The sequence below is a fragment of the Cydia fagiglandana genome, chromosome 26 (assembly GCF_963556715.1).
Source record: "Cydia fagiglandana chromosome 26, ilCydFagi1.1, whole genome shotgun sequence".
NCBI lineage: Eukaryota > Metazoa > Arthropoda > Insecta > Lepidoptera > Tortricidae > Cydia > Cydia fagiglandana.
This window is the reverse complement of record NC_085957.1, coordinates 7,700,855-7,718,033: the sequence shown is the minus strand read 5'-3', so window position 1 is coordinate 7,718,033 and position 17,179 is coordinate 7,700,855. Positions and strand designations below refer to the sequence as shown.

Here is a 17,179-nt window from a genome sequence, read left to right as displayed (position 1 = left end):
ATTACTAACAAAGAAATAGATTTTTTGAAAATTCTTGTTACTTATTACATCCAAAGAATTTATTTTTGTTAATTATTATTCTACGGAATGAAGTTAAACATATCAATATCAATTTTATTGCCAATGTAACTACTAATTACTTTGCGAAACTTTATACGACGCTATGGTTTAGACACTAGAATCTTTAGTTTAGAACTTTAGACTATATTGTCTATCACTTTGGTCAGGTTAATCAGATATGAATAACCAACATTTACCACGAAATAGTAAATCATATATGCTACAAGCTACAACCAACCAACGGACATACCAATCCAGTTACTAACTTATATATCATTCGGCAAAGGAAAATGGCAATAAAACAGTGACAATCAAAGAGTGCCGTCCTCGGAAAACTTGTTATATACTCTTTGACCGTCGGTGGACCTTATGCCTTTCGTAATAAGGTCCACCGATGGACAGTTAACAGAGGGTGGTACTATGACAAATGAGAATAGGTTTTCACTTATCTACACTAAACTAGTTGTCGGTTAGTCAGAACTTTTATCGTAGTCCGGTTATGGTCTAAGTTAAAAGAAAATAAATATTTTTTCCAAACACTGCTTGGGGGCTATTCATAAATTACGTCATTTCAAATTAGGGGGGGGGGGGGTCTGGACATCGGATGACGGTAGCATGAAGTAGGAGGAAATGGGGTCATTTGAGGCATGATTTTTGGATGATTATAGGGGGGGGGGGGGGTCAAAAATCGTCAAAAATCGATGACGTAATTTATGGACAGCCCCTTGACAGACTGAAAAAAATAATCGATTTAATCGCATTTTTAAAGTCCTTAAAATACTGCATGTGAAAATACAAATGTTATGGAGTGGTCATTTTAAACATATGCCATACGATAAATAATAATGGAGTGGTCATTTTTGCCGTAGATGCATTGTGCCCTATACAAGGGGAAGAGTAGTTATTTTAAATAAATGTTTTTCAGGAACTCTTTAACTTATTGAACATTTTGTTATTTGACTTAAAAAATGTCGGGAGAAGTGTATAAAGAACATGTAAAAAAAAATTTAAACTGTTTATTTTTAAATAAAGAATTAACATTCCATTATCTTAGAACTAATCTTACATTGTATATACATATGAGTAATTAATTGTGTATAGTAATTTATATTTATTTATAAGTGTTAGTTTACTATACTACTTAGTTTTAATATAATCTGACTTTAGATGATATTCTCATTATATCCTAGATAGAAAATCTAGACTATAAGACTTAATGCTGCCATTTCGCAGTAAGTTTCATTGGTTGCATAGTTAAAATTATACATACTATTTAATGTTCATTCGATATTTAAGTATTTAGCAATACCTAAATATAGGTATATAAAGTTACAATTAACAAGCAAATAACAACCTTAAGAAATGCCAAAATCTTATCAAAACTCTATGTCTCAACATAAACAAACGGATACAGATAAGCATTACTCGCACTACATAAAGCCATCCACCATAGATCCGCGGCACAGCACCTGCGCACAGCCAGTCCGATCGCAGCCGCCGGCGCGCGCGTTCCATATTTGAAATTCGAACGATTTAAACTTCGAACGCGATTTGAATTTCAATCGTTGCACTTTCGAATTGCAGTGTGTTTTGGTGTTAGTGTGTGTTTGTGAATTGTGGATTTTTTTAAACTTTAATGTGAGTGTTTAATTCATTTTTAATTATTGGTTATTTCTTTAAAATCCGATTGGAGGTACTTGTTGAGACATTAGGTCCGTATTTTTATGAAAAATGCATATAAATTACGTAAACAATATTTCGTTTCAGTTTTCAATTTAATTTCAATCACTTGTGCATAAGAAGATAATTATATTCATTTTGCTACCGATGCAAAAAGAGTTAAAATACGTATTAAAGTGTTTTAAATAATCTATAACTTTAGTGGTAATAAATGCAATATTATTTATGAAAGCTATTTCAATCAATCTCTACCTGATATGTGGAAATAAATGAAAGGTCCAATAAATTAAATAGGTACATACGTCCAACAACTTAAGGTGTTTTAGAGCAAATAACAATACTATTATTATTTATTAAATTACATGAGAGAAATCTACAAAACGCAGATTTAATTTTTAAAACTAGGATAAAGGATATATCGAGTATTTCTTTAAACAGATAGGTACATATTTAGGGACAATCATACACAAATTACTCAGTAGGTACCACATTAAGGCATATATTGAAATACGTATAGATCGTTTTTTTTAGCATTAGAAATAAGGTAAACAATCTTGATGTGTCTTTTAATTGAAAAACACATTTTAAAAATAAGTTACGGCAAATATGTAACAATTATGAATCTAATACTATCATTTATATTCTTTTGCTTTCATAAGTAATAGTTTTTGATTTTTAAAAAGCGTTTTTCAATTAAAAGACATGTCAAGATCGCTTACCTTCTTGCAAGTTCTTTCTAATGCTAACAAAACGAACTATAGAAACGATCAGATCAACTGACACTTACCGGTATAAGTACCAGCTTCATTCATTTAAAGTTTATATTCAATATTTGGGAGACCGAGCTTTGCTCGGAAACATATAAAACATCAAAAATGCGCGTTTTCCCACAGAGACCTAGCTAGATCGATTTACAGCCCCCGAAAAATCCACAGCAAATTTCATCGAAGTCGTTAGAGCCGTTTCAGAGATCGCCGAAATATATATATAAATAAATAAACAAGAGTTGCTCGTTCAAGATTATCGGAACTTTAAAATCATCAGAGTATATCCTCTAGCCGCCCAGAGACCTATAAAAAGGTCTCCTGTTCCATACTAATTTGAACTTTGTGTAAACAAAATAAAATTTCATTTTGCTTGGCAAGGTTTGACGTATGGGCGGCTAGGGGATATAAAATCATCCGATCTCTCATCCGATCATCGTAAAAAACGCCGACGCAAAAAACTACGTTACCAAAGTTTTGTAACGCCGTATTTATTACGTCAGTTGCGTTTACATTCATTACGTGACCGGACGTCACTTTGACAGCTTTTGTTATTGCTCTTTTGAATATGTTTTCAATTTGATTCTTGTACAGGGGCCCACTGATTAACAGTCCGCCGGCCGGTATCGGCCTGTCAGTTGTTCGGAACTGTCAAATTTTGTTCTAACTGACAGGCCGATACCGTCCGGCGGACTGTTAATCAGTGGGCCCCAGAAAAAGACTACGCGATCTTGACATGTCTTTTAAGATAAAAACGCTTTTTAAAAATCAGTAACTATTACTTATGAAAGCAGAAGAATGTAAATAATCGTATATGATTCATAATTGTTACATATTTGCCGTGACTTATTTTTCAAAAGTGTTTTTCAATAAAGAGACACGTCAAGATTGTTTACCTTTTTTCGAATGCTAAAAAAGTCAATGCTAAAGGGGAGGGTCAAAAAGTAGCTATAGTAGTAGTATTTGCTTCCAATCCGCCGCCGTAGAGATCTTCACACTCTTTCTCTTCTCTTTAATGTTCTTTTTACACCTTCTTCTCCGCTATACCTCTCTCAAAAATTTCAATTTCTGGCTGAAGGCAGTGGCCACCGTCTGCGTTCGAGCGCGAATTTATCACTTGCCATCCCTCCTCACAAATCTCGAGGATACAACAAGTCCTTCGCAGTGCGTCCAGTGAAGCTGTGGAATGAGCTGCCTGTGTCGCTCAGGCAGGCACAATCGGTTGCGTCGTTCAAGGAGAGGTTAAAGAAGCTATGGTTATCTGATTTGACTGATTAATTTGTCTATATTTCTATTGTATAGTTGCTTTATATCGTTCTAATTCTTTCCAATTTTTAGTGTATTTTCCCCTTTCCTTTTTGTGTAATATATGTATGTTTATCCTATAAATTTTGTATGTATTTATATCCTTTATCTTTCTGGTACCTTGTTGTACATTTTGCTGCATTTGTCACCCTCTTTTCACTCTCTCCTCTCATCTACTCAAAGGTTAACTGGAAGAGATCCCTCAAAGGGATAAGTTCGCCTTTGTACTTCTTGCTAATTGTATGTTATTTTTAATATGTCTTTTTGTACAATAAAGAGTTTACTACTACTACTACTACTACTAGCCGAAAACACCTTATATGGGATCGGCCTCTCTTCGAGTACGCCGCTTATCCCGGTCCTGACCTATCTCATCCAGAATTATTTGGGTCGATCAACTATTTCTTGTTGTTATTCTGGTTCATCAGCAGACAATAGTAGCATAGTTTGGTGCCGTGTGGTGCCGGCATCAGAAAAGAATAGCACCACCCCATCTCGTTCCGTGGGTGTCGTATAAGGCGACTAAGGGAAAACTAGCGACAGATATGCATATGAGCAAGGCTCGCCCGTATCCTTAGCGGGGTCCTTGCTCACAAGAGCTGTGCGCGCGCCACATCGAAAAAAAAAAAGTAGCATAGTTTGTTAGAAGAGCTGCTGTACCACGTTCTACAAACGTGCTTAGTAGATATGAAAAGGCCTAATAACTACGAAAAAATTCAAGTTTGGTTCATTGAAATACGAAATAACTAGTATTTTCAGAGTGACTCCAGGAGACCGTAACCATGGCAACTAGTGGCAAGACAAAGTTGATTCACCCATTTATTACGCTGTGTAAGTTTTCATATGTGCTTTTTATACAATTATGGAAAGACTAGCTGTTGCAGCGGATTTGATAGCCCACGTAGTGCAAGTGTTATTTATACGTCATAATTTCATAGAAGTATGACGTTTAAAATGACACTTGCACTGCGTGGGCTATCAAAATCGCTGTAGACTTTTTACGGTCTGATTATATAGCATTAGACTATTGCCGCATATCGTAAATAAACATTAAAAGCTCAATGTTAATGAAAATCTATAATTAGGTATTACCAATTTGCATCGCTCTATATATAATCGGGTTGACCTTGGCAGAACTCAGAGCTGAAACCAGGCTGTGCAGAACTGGTTTAATTTGTTTTGATTATTACGGTGTATACGGGTTATTCCAAATCACTTCCGAACGTCGGGTGATTACGAAAATTATACAATACAATACAAATACTATTGTACACCTCGATAAAAGAATACAAGCAGAGTAAACAACAGGCTGACTTATCGCTAATAAGCTATTTATTTATTTATTCTGTTGCCGCTATAACCAGGCGTGGCTCACTCCGCGATTTCGTCGCTTTGCTACAGGTAGCTAAAAGTACATCCGTTCGGCCGCAATTTTGGGGTTTGCCATAAGCCGCGCGTGGCGCTGTCGCCACCTAGCGGCCATATCTGTGCTGATCGTAACAGACGCGTTTTGTTAGGGAGTGAGTCTTCTGTATTACCTAATATATAGTTACTATTATTTATTCTGTGCTATAACAACAAATACTAAAAACAGAATAAAATAAATATTCAAGTGGGGCTCCCAATGCTCCCATACAACAAAAGTGATTTTTTTGCTGGTTTTTTGCGTAATTAATGAAAAAAATTATTTTCAGGCATCTATTGGCCCATATATAATGATTGATTTATTGCTAATAGTACGGAACCACAGAATAAATAATAGTACTAGGTACAGAAGACTCACTCTCTAACAAAACGCGTCTGTCACGATTAGCACAGATATGGCCGCTAGGTGGCGACAGCGCCACGCGCGGCTTATGGCAAACCCCAAAATTGGGGTCGAACGGATGTACTTTTAGCTACCTGTAGCAAAGCGACGAAATCGCGGAGTGAGCCACGCCTGACGGAACCCTTGGTGCGCGAGTCGGACTTGGACTTGGCCGGTTTTATTATGATATATTGATCCTGACTGTAAATCACTGCCTCATACGATAACGAATCTAGTTTTCGTCAATTTCCCTTAAAAAAATATATTTTCAGATTCCTCGCATCCATAGATTGTTAGTTACAAGACACTAACAGGCGTATTCGGGAAACGAGATAATTGCAAGATTAGAGACGAACTAGAGATTTTTGGGATCTACCTACATGAGATATCGACTAGATGTGACTTGGATATCTAAGTCATAACTTGTGGAAATCGTTCAAGAGGACGTTCAGAATCGCGGAAACGTCAAATTTGACATATCTACCTTACAAATATCTTTAAATTATCCATATCGTAACTTCTTGATGTCTAATAGATATCTAATTCATTTTCCGAATCGAGCCGTTATGAAACTACATTAGTAAATTACCTATTACTTAAAAACATAAAAATACTTATTTTGTATGCCGAATGACCAAGAAAAGTTAGACCAAGAAAGGTCTGCAGCGATTTCGATAGCATACGCAGTGCAAGTCATAATTTCATAGAAGTTTGACGTTTAAAATAACACTTGCACTGCGTGGGCAGACTTTTCTTGGTCTAACTCTATATCGGCGGAGGATATCCGAACCCCAGCTCTCTGCTATCATTCTCAGGAGAATTTGCCATTATTCATTATACCTTTGTCAAAATAAAAATGAATAAATTGCATACTAAGGTACATTAAGCCACCGCTTCTGACCATGTGTCAACAGTACCTTGACCCACCATATTTACACATAACAAAACGTGCTCTCATTAAATATACATAAAGCCTTTATATTCTAAATTAATTTGCTATTTGCTCGGTTACGACACGGTTGCGTACGGTTTTCAATGTTTTCTAGAGTTCCATTTGTGTAATTGAAAGACGGTGGACTAAAGGGGCCCACTGATTGACAGTCCGCCGGACGGTATCGGCCTGTCAGTTAGAACAAAATTTTGAAGGGGCCCACTGATTAACAGTCCGCCAGACGGTATCGGCCTGTCAGTTGTTCAGAACTGTCCAAATTTTGTTCTGACAGGCCGACATCGTCCGGCGAACTGATAATCAGTGGGCCCCATGAGAGTTCCGAATAACTGACAGGCCGATTCCATCCGACGGACTGTTAATCAGTGGGCCCCATTACAAATTGGAGTTTGATCGACTCACATACATAATAGTAGTTTATGTTACTGCTGAAGAAAGGACGCTTAGCACGAGGAAATTAGTACATAGACCCGCCTGATCCTATCTCTATCCCAGGCACATGATAAATAAAACATATAATATCTGGGAGACCGAGTTTTGCTCGGAAAACATATAAAAACTCATATGTTTTCCCAGGGATAAAACTTAACTAGATCGATTTATCGCCCCCGAAAACCCCCATATAGCAAATTTCATCGAAATCATTAGAGCCGTTTCCGAGATCCCCGAAATATATGTACATGTAAGCATTCTCCTGCCAGCTATGCGGTCGCGGCTGCCGCTCTCGCATTGGGCTTAATAGTCATTTGCGGAAGTGCTGCACTCTTAATATAGACGCTGTTTAAAACCATCATCTTATTGTTGTGACAGGCCAATGATGATGATGATAAACAAGAATTGCTCGTTTAAAGATATTCGATATAGATAAGCCTCTACACGGTGTAACATGAGTAAACCGAATAATTTTAACCACGCATTTCTGAAGTCAAGAGAAGTAAAAAATGTAATATGAGTTTAGGTCAATCTTGCCAAAAAAAAAATTATTTGTTTTGTTTTTTAAATTTTTTGAATGTATTAGTACATAAAAAATAAATGTTATTGGTTAACTTGTCACTTAAAATTGATTTTTACATTTTTTTTTTCGTAGAATCTATTTTTTGCAAAGTGTTACTTGTCACTTTTTGTCTTCTATCAATAAGGATATTTAGACTACGTCCCATAGCAGCAACATCACCATCAAAAAGGCCTTTTACACTATGTAACAATAAAAACTTATTTTTTGTTTAATTAATAATATCTCTGAAACTAGGCGAATATCAAAAAAGTTTATAGGACATGTTTGTCTCTAAATATGAACACGAATACGCTGTTAAAATTATTCGGTTTACTCATGTTACACCGTGTATAATGTAATGAGAGTAGAGTCTGTGCGGAAAGAGAAGAGTCGTGGGATTTGAGGGCGCGCCAGTGCTATTTTATGGTTTTTGCTATACTGACAACACTGGTCACGTGATTATAGTACGACACTAAAGGTCATGATACTTGAATCCCTTTTGTTCCGGTTTTTTACCACGGCTTACTAAACGGAGCCTGGTGGTGGTGTCGGCTCGTCAACTCAATCCTCTGATTTAGCGCAGGCACTAGTTTTCTTTTTAAAACACACTTGTAGATACTAAAAAGTGACAGTGCGATTGACAAAACTGCTAAAACTAGTTAAGAATCTGCCCAGTACAACTGTAATTTTAGCACCAAACAAGATAGAGTCTCATTTATGTACTGCCTAATCTGTGCAGTCCAACAGTTATCAAAACCGGGTAGATCGGGTAGAAATTGGGCAATAGAACTGTAATTTTATCTGGGATATATTTCACCCATTGTAAACTTGACTTGTAATGTATGTGTACATTATTAATAATAAATATGAATATTCCGGCACGTAGATTACGAATTCTTGCATATCACCTACTTAGCGGTCTTTTATTCGAGATACCGTAGGTACTTTTACACAATCCTGAAAAATAAATTACATATAAATATGCATAAAATAGCAAGTATCAAGACTATTTGTCAGTTATTTTAAAGATCATGAATGATCTGCATATTGTTGAAAATTAATATATTTTGAATGAATATACTTACCGATTATGTACCGGAGACAAGTTACTTAGGGGGCTTATTAAATAGGTAGTTATTTAATATTAAATACAACATCAATACCCGTGAATAGCGGAAACACGTTCCGCGACTTTTTGTAAGTCGATAGTCGGCTTTTAGCCGTTTTATTCCCGCTGACAAAACCGACCAATGTTAAATATAATTTTCCTTGTGGTTTTATGTACGGTTTTATCTTGTTTTGAAAATATAATATACATAAAACTTGCGGTTTTTGTTAATAAAAATATACAATGACAGAAGTTTGTTTACTTTTTACACGACAGGTGTCAAAGGATTGATTGCCATATAAAATTTAAAATGTTAGTTCCCGTTTCTGCCACGACTCTTCACTTTCCGCACAGACTCTATTCTGAGATGAAAATTATCCTATGCCACAGTCCAGGTTATAATCCAACTATTGCTGTCCCGCCCATTATGATGGCGGTCAATGACACTGTGCGAGCGGTACAGCAATATAATTATGCGCGTGCGATAGAGATAGGAACAGGCCGGGTCAATGTACGAAATTATACGTGCTTAGCGTCCTTACTTTACCAAATTTCATCGAGATAATATTATAGCCTTTATGCGTGTTTGATGAACTAACAACCAAACATCTAAAAAACCGGGCAAGTGCGAGTCGGACTCGCGCACGAAGGGTTCCGTACCATAACGCAAAAAAAAAAACCGGGCAAGTGCGAGTCGGACTCGCGCACGAAGGGTTCCGTACCATAATGCAAAAAAAAGCAAAAAAAAAAAAAACTGTCACCCATCCAAGTACTGACCACTCCCGACGTTGCTTAACTTTGGTCAAAAATCACGTTTGTTGTATGGGAGCCCCATTTAAATCTTTATTTTATTCTGTTTTTAGTATTTGTTGTTATAGCGGCAACAGAAATGCATCATCTGTGAAAATTTCAACTGTCTAGCTATCACGGTTCGTGAGATACAGCCTGGTGACAGACGGACGGACGGACGGACGGACGGACAGCGAAGTCTTAGTAATAGGGTCCCGTTTTACCCTTTGGGTACGGAACCCTAATATTAGCGATCTGTCCCGGCTTCTCACGGGTTACACAAAACCTATACAAATTATACACCTAAACCTTCCTCAAGTATCACTCTATTGATAGGTGAAAACCGCATGTAAATCCGTTCAGTAGTTTTTGAGTTTATCGCGAACATACATACACAGACAGGCGAGGCGGGGGACTTTTTGTTTTATAAGGTGTAGTGATAGTGATACAAAATTTTGTATTTATAATATTATAGCAGGATACGCAAAAACATCCTGTTGTTCAGAAAAAAAAACATTATCTAGATAATCTTGTCGATAAGAAAAAAAAGAGTTCGCTTCTTAGAATATGGATCTAAAACAACATAATTAACATAAAAGACCTTTGCTGTTTTCGCTTAAACATCCAAAAAATAAAAACCAAAATAATATGGACCTAATACATAATGAATTAAAGATCAAATTTAAACGCCAAATTCCATGAAAGATCAAAAAATTTAATAAATTTCATGGCTTTTAAATTTCAGACCTAATGTAGAACAAGTTAAAGTACAAATTTGAATGTCACAGCTCGTGTGTACAGCATGTTTAAATAAGTTCACGTACTAATCAGAACAATTTAAAATGGTTCCCACCATTCATCCTAAAACACGCGTGACTAAAATGTAAAATGTGTAAACAGTAAAAATTTACATTTAAAAACGGCTTGGTGCTTGTTGGACCACGCAAAATGATTCTATTCATTTATCCATCTAGGTATATATGTCGGCGGCCGATCGTAAAATCAGGCATATCGTGAAATTCCTAGGCATATCGTGAAACGTGAAAATCTTTGACTCGTTCCCTGAGTCGACGGAGCCCCGCTACGCGGAGCTCCTATTTCTGGACAGTTTGCCCTTCGGGCATCTGAAGCAACCTAACGAACCTATCCTACCTATATATTGGATTAATGTGACAATCGTTAAAACATTACACAGGAACATTACGATCTGCCTGATCTTACGATCGGCCGCCGACATATACATCTTATAGGCCCCGTGTATGAACTTTAGGGGGCAGCATAGGAGCCGTCAGATTTTAGGCGCTTGGCGTAAATGTGTCGTATAAGCTTCCGATGTAGCCCACAAGATGGCAGAACCTACTATGCACAAGGAAACGTACCGACGAGAACGGTAGATGGTAGCACTTGCTTTGGCAATGTACATGTGCACATATGTTTCCGACTCAGGCCACAGGATGACAGACCCTCTAAAGGGGCCCATTGATTAACAGTCCGCCGGACGGTATCGGCCTGTCAGTTAGAACAAAATTTTGACAGTTCCGAACAACTGACAGGCCGATATCGGCGGACTGTTAATCAGTGGGACCCTTAACGCGCACGGTCCCTATAAAACAGTCTCCCGCCGCGTTTGTATGTATGTATGTACATATGTATTGTATATTGACGATAAACTCAAAAACTACTTATACTACCAATACACTGACCAAAGAAAAGTATATTAAATAAATTAAATATTATTAAAGGACATTTTTACACAAATTGGCTAAGCCCCACGGTAAGCTCAAGAAGGCTTGTGTTGTGGGTACTCAGACAACGATATATATAATATATAAATATTTAAATACATAGAAAACAACCATGACTCAGGAACAAATATTTGTATCATAATACAAATAAATGCCCTTACCAGGATTCGAACCCGGGACCATCGGCTTCATAGGCAGGGTCACTACCCACTAGGCCAGACCGGTCGTCAAAAGTATTTTTAAGTAAATAAATTTAATAGAGTTGGCAACGTCATCAAAAATGCTCGTGTGCATTGAGATGCGCCGCGCGCCAAGGACGCGCTCGCGTATGCTGCGTACGTAGTTCCGGGATCGTCGGTGCTTACTAACAGACTACGGACAGACATACACGAGTTTGTAAACAATCCAGTGTTGCCAACTTGGCATAAATGATGCCAGGTCTGGCATATTTTCACTCGCTTTGGCACCAAAATTCTCCATTTAGCATCTGGCATATTTTTTAGCATAATTTAGTCTAAGCCAAGTTTGCACCAACTTGGCAGCAACAATATGCGCCATCGCCTTATGTGGTTCATATTTTCATATGAATTTTGACTTTTGTGGACGGATGGACGTCAACGGACTATATAAAGTTGGTCAAGCAGATCTTGTCAGTAGAAAAAGTCGGTAAATTTGAAAAAAGTATGTGTTTTAAGTGTCTAAATTCAAGTGATATTTTAGCATTTTTTTAGCATAGGTGTTTCAAAAATTTTTGGCTTAATTTTGGCATAATCTAGACATTAGTCTAGCATTTTTTCAAAATCCGAGTTGGCAACACTGAAACAATCATTTGTGTGTACACGTTGTCGAGCTCAGTAGGGGGAGTCCGGTGTCAATATAGTACAGCGGTCGGCAACCTTTTAGCAGCCAAGGGTTAACGAAGTTGACGCGGGCCGCAATTTGGTAATATTTGACAAAGAGAATTAAATCACTACGTTTATATTTGTGACTTTGACGTTTGTCAATATTACATACAAAATAGCCAGGGAGGCTCGCGGGCCGCAAGCGAGAGGTTCGCGGGCCGCGCGCGCCCCGTGGGCCGCTTGTTGCCGACCGCTGATATAGTACATTACAGTACATACCGGGTGTGGCCTGTAATATGAGCAAAAAATTTAACTGTAGGCTGTACTTCTCATAGTGATCAATATTTGTTCAGCGACTTTTGAAAATAACTTGTAGTTTGATTTTTAATACACTTTAAAGGTTATTCACAGTCGCAATGTATTGCGAATTTTGTTATGTTTAAGGCTTGACAAGTATTAACGTCAATCAGTGATTGACAATCACAATGATATGGCGTGGCGATGGCGTCCATTGAAGATAATATTTATATTGTATGAAAAATAGGGAGTCTAAATACTTCATAATGTTTAAAAGTTGTTGAACAAAAGTGTCACCATTTGAGGAGTACAATCTATGTTTTAATTATTTGCTCATGTTACAGGCCACACCCGGTATGGTGCTAGTTACCGCCCTAGTGCGGTAACTAGCACTAAAGTGTCATTCTATCGAACTTTAAGTCACTAGAGTTAGACCAAGAAAATTCTGCAGAGATTTTGGTAGCCCACGCAGTGCAATTGTTATTTTAAACGTCAAACTCCTATGAAATTATGACGTATAAATAACACTAGCACTGCGTGGCCTATCAAAATCACTGCAGACTTTTCTTGGTCTAACTCTAGTAAATTCATCATTCAGAGATAATTTCAATACGAGATGGACCATCGGTTTGATTACATAGTTAGCAAGGTCCATAGAATGACAATATACCTATATATATATGTGCGTATGTCGAAAATTGAAAGGGCCATATGTACTGTAAAACGTTATACCTCCTATACACGTGCGAAAAGGTAATTCGCAATCCGTGTCGATTTCTGCCCTCGGTCGTGTTTTAATTTATCGCCACTCGTTGCGAATATCCTACTTTTCGCATATTATAGCCTAATATACTATTACGATACAAGTGTGAAATTCGCAACGAGTGCTGAACAACGTTTTAAGGTGGCCACTGCACACTGACGAGCCTTCCAACAGTCCAAATAGCGTGGCTGCAATCCAAAATCGGTCCGTGAATGTCAAAAACGTACAATGTTTAATATTAGGATGCCGTCCATTTGGATGAATCCATTGTAACGGCATCCATTTAGAAGGCAGTACAACCCTTTAAATTTTCGACGTAGTTACGTAATGTGCTTATTATAGCACAGGGTATTGTAATGGAGCACCAGATGTACTGTAAAATATAATTATGGTGATGAGTGCTTGTAAAAATGTAATGTTTATGCAATTCGTAAACAAGTTCATAAAGGGAAAGTCATCGTTAACGAAATTGAATGAAACTTCGATTATTTTATTTCTTTTGTGATTTTTTGAGTCGACCTTATGTTATAAGACGTAAGGTTGATTTTATAGTTTAGTGAAATACAGTGAAGTGGGTTAAGGAAATAAATTTTAAAAAATATGTTTTTTTGTAAGCTTATTGAAGCTTTGGCCTGGTTGTTTAACAGACATACAACTGTAAATAATCTTTTAGTGCCTATTTCTAAAACTGATATTTGATGGAATATGTCGAAAAACCGGCCAAGTGCGAGTCGGACTCGAGCACGAAGGGTTCCGTACCATTACGGAAAAAATGATAAAAAAATCACGTTTATTGTATGGGATAGATGTATTGTATTTATTTTTATTATATTCTGTTTTTAGTATTTGTTGTTATAGCGGCAACAGAAATACATCATCTGTGAAAATTTACGTGACGGACAGACGGACAGCGAAGTTTTAGTAATAGGGACCCGTTTTTACCCTTAGGCCTTAGGTAATGAAATCAATATCGAAGTATTTTTTTGACCTCCTTATGTATTAAGTATCATTGAAGTGTTCTAAAAATGGATCTCAACTACCGCTAAACTGTTCTAAATTAAGTTTAAGGTCTATTACCCTATAAAAAGAGGACGTCACTCCAAAACGCCATTACAATCAATACAAAACCGGTACCCCTAAAAAAGGACCCGCATAATGAGGACCCATTCGGAATTCCTGGGATGTTTCAAGACGAATGTCGACACCTGTCTGTTCGAGTATGAAATAAGGAGTTGTATTTAATATGTATATACCTTAATGCCACTGCTACTGCTAGATATTAAATAAATCACTAAGCACAGTCGAGTGCATAAATATGTATACAAATACATACTATAACCCATTGCAATAAGGTGAAAAAATGTATAAATATTTAGGCACTCGACTGTACACAAAGCGCGTCTGTTTGTGTGTATGTATCGCTAGTAAATATTATGGGACACTCTTATGGCTCCTCTACACGATGGGCCAACGCCGGCCAGTCCAAGGGATGCAGCCATGCGGATCTAACGAATGAATGCGTCCCTTGGAGTGGCCGGCGTTGGCCCATCGTGAAGAGGAGCCCTTACACAAATCGACTAAGCCCCACACACAGACCTAACCCCTACACAGTAAGCTCAGGAAGGCTTGTCTTGTGAGTTGTGTTGTGGGTACTCAGATATCTTTATAGAAAGGCCTTATTTTAAGAATTTCAAATCTCCGAAACTCTGGGTCTAAAATTTTGAAAAAAATACACAATATAACTAATATTGTGTATTTTTTACCTATAGGTAGATGACAGGAAAACCTATTAGAAATGTGCAATCAAGCGTGAGTCGGAGTTTATGTACGAAACTCTTGGAACGCGAGTCGGACTCGCACTTAGCCGATTTTTTATTCCTAACCCTCTAAACCAGCGGTCGGCAACCTTTTAGCAGCCAAGGGCCACATAGTAGTTAGGGGTCATCCATTAATTACGTCACACGAATTTCTAGGTTTTTTGGCAAACCCCTCCCCCCTAGTGTGACGTCACATTTTTTCTACAAAATCGCCAAATCGAATTAAGTAAGTACCTAAGTATTATTAATATTATATCAAAATATTTTTGACGATATAAATATTAGTAATTTTATAACCCAAAACTGCTTAGGAAAGAAAATTAAACGAATAAAAACGATTATCGTTTTAAAAACTTGTTATTTAAATGTACAGCGAATAAATAATTTAAATAAATTTTCGGTTACTGATGAAGTTAAAGTGACGTCACAAAGTTTGTGTCTCCCCCCTCCCCCATGTCACAATATGTCACATTTTCTTGACCCCCTCCCTCCCCCTAAATGTGTGATGTAATTAATGGATGACCCCTTAACGGAGGTGACGCGGGCCGTACTTTGTTAATATTTATGACTTTATGAGACATTGTCGTTTGTCAATATTACATACAAAATAGCCAAGGAGGCTCGTGGGCCGCAAGTGAGAGGTTCGCGGGCCACGTGCGGCCCGCGGGCTCCGCTGCTCTAAACTATAAACGGTCAAGTATTAATCCCGGAAGCTCTTACGCATCGTTTCCGTCCAGTAAAAGGCGTCAAGGTCCCGTTTTTGTTTCGTCCAATTATGCAATTAGACAAGCCGTTAGCACCTTGAATTTATATTTGTGAGGTCCGCAAAGTCGTATGTCCGAAATGCGGACCGGACACTATCAGTATTAAGAATACTTAGACTAGATAACAAGTTTTTATGCTACCTTTTAAGAACCTTTACCTCTGATTAATAAAGGGGCCCACTGATCAACAGTCCGCCGGACGGTAACAGTCCGCCGGACGGTATCGGCCTGTCAGTTGTTCAGAACTGTCAAAATTTTGTTCTAACTGACAGGCCGATACCGTCCGGCGGACTGTTAATCAGTGGGCCCCTTTATATGTACCTAATGATGTCGTTTTAAAATGAGTGTAACCTCAATTGTATGAGAGCGTATTTTTGGCGAAGGGTTCGTGAGGCAGTGACTCTTAAGCCCTGATACATCCACATTCTGTTAAATAACTTTATATGGGCCATTATCTATGAAAAGGGACCTTATTGTCGATGGCGCTTACGCAGCACAGGGTCGCGCGGCATTGTATTAATATCGGAGCATCGTCGATAATGGCGTAAGCGGCATCGACAATAAGGTCCCTTTTCATAGATTACGTCACAATTAAGCTCCTAAAATCATAAATAACATTACACTTCTGAAAAAGATAGTATGGGGATAGACTGTATTAAATGACAAGATTTTACCTTCGATATTAACGATTTGATTATATTTTAACATTTACGAAGATCAGAAAACCACATCAGCGTTTGATAACCAAATCAGTGAATCTAAAAATCGAATGTGCCAGTTTCATCTTTTGAATTTATAATCGGAAATAACGGCCCGGTTCTAACTTTAAGATACGTCAATTAATAGATCTAGAAACTATATGAATTAGATATGTCAGTGTCAAATGTGACGTTTCTTCAAACAAATACGTCACTTTTGACACTGACACATCTAATCCATATCGTTTCTAGATCTATTAATTGACGTATCTTAAAGTTCGGATCCGGCAGTTAGAATAAAAATTCCAAAAACTGCATTGTCTGCAACAGTCTGCAACTTATGGAAGTAGTCGAATAGAAAGAAATAGAAGGTAAGTACCTTATGACATGAGAATCACCACAGACTAGTCGTCAAACCTGACCGTAATCCATACGACACCGCCAAAGTGTTTGTATGTTCAAAAACTGTATGTATTTTTTATTTCGACAATAGACATTTATTACGTACAAAAAATATTACATATTACATGATAAAAATATATATTTATTAGTTATTAAATAAATAATACGATATTTCACCAAAATCTTTTGAATAATTTGGCTGAATGGAACTATCATTGCCATGTTGGCTGTCGGAAACAAAAAAAAATAAATTTAAATAGTTATATCTGCGCCCACTGTATTTGCAATCACAATTTTAGTTGTATCATAATAATTCATCTTAAATTGTAACTGTAAGTGTTTTTGTGTGAAATCAGTTATTGTGATTCATTTTTGAAATGGTTTTATCATCGCTG

At 37.3% G+C, this 17,179-nt stretch overlaps 2 protein-coding genes across 2 annotated transcripts in view; one reads left to right on the top strand and one right to left on the bottom strand.

Annotated features, from left to right (window-relative positions):
* LOC134677476 (uncharacterized) overlaps positions 1-17,179 on the bottom strand; it is a 343,898-nt gene that overhangs the window by 64,042 nt on the left and 262,677 nt on the right. The gene's annotated exons all lie outside the window — the stretch shown is intronic.
* The window catches only part of LOC134677468 (uncharacterized), a 68,932-nt gene continuing 53,271 nt past the window's right edge, over positions 1,519-17,179 (top strand). Inside the window, exon 1 of the mRNA XM_063535950.1 lies at positions 1,519-1,698. The gene's annotated coding sequence lies outside the window, so the exon portion shown is untranslated. The remainder of the gene's footprint in view (positions 1,699-17,179) is intronic.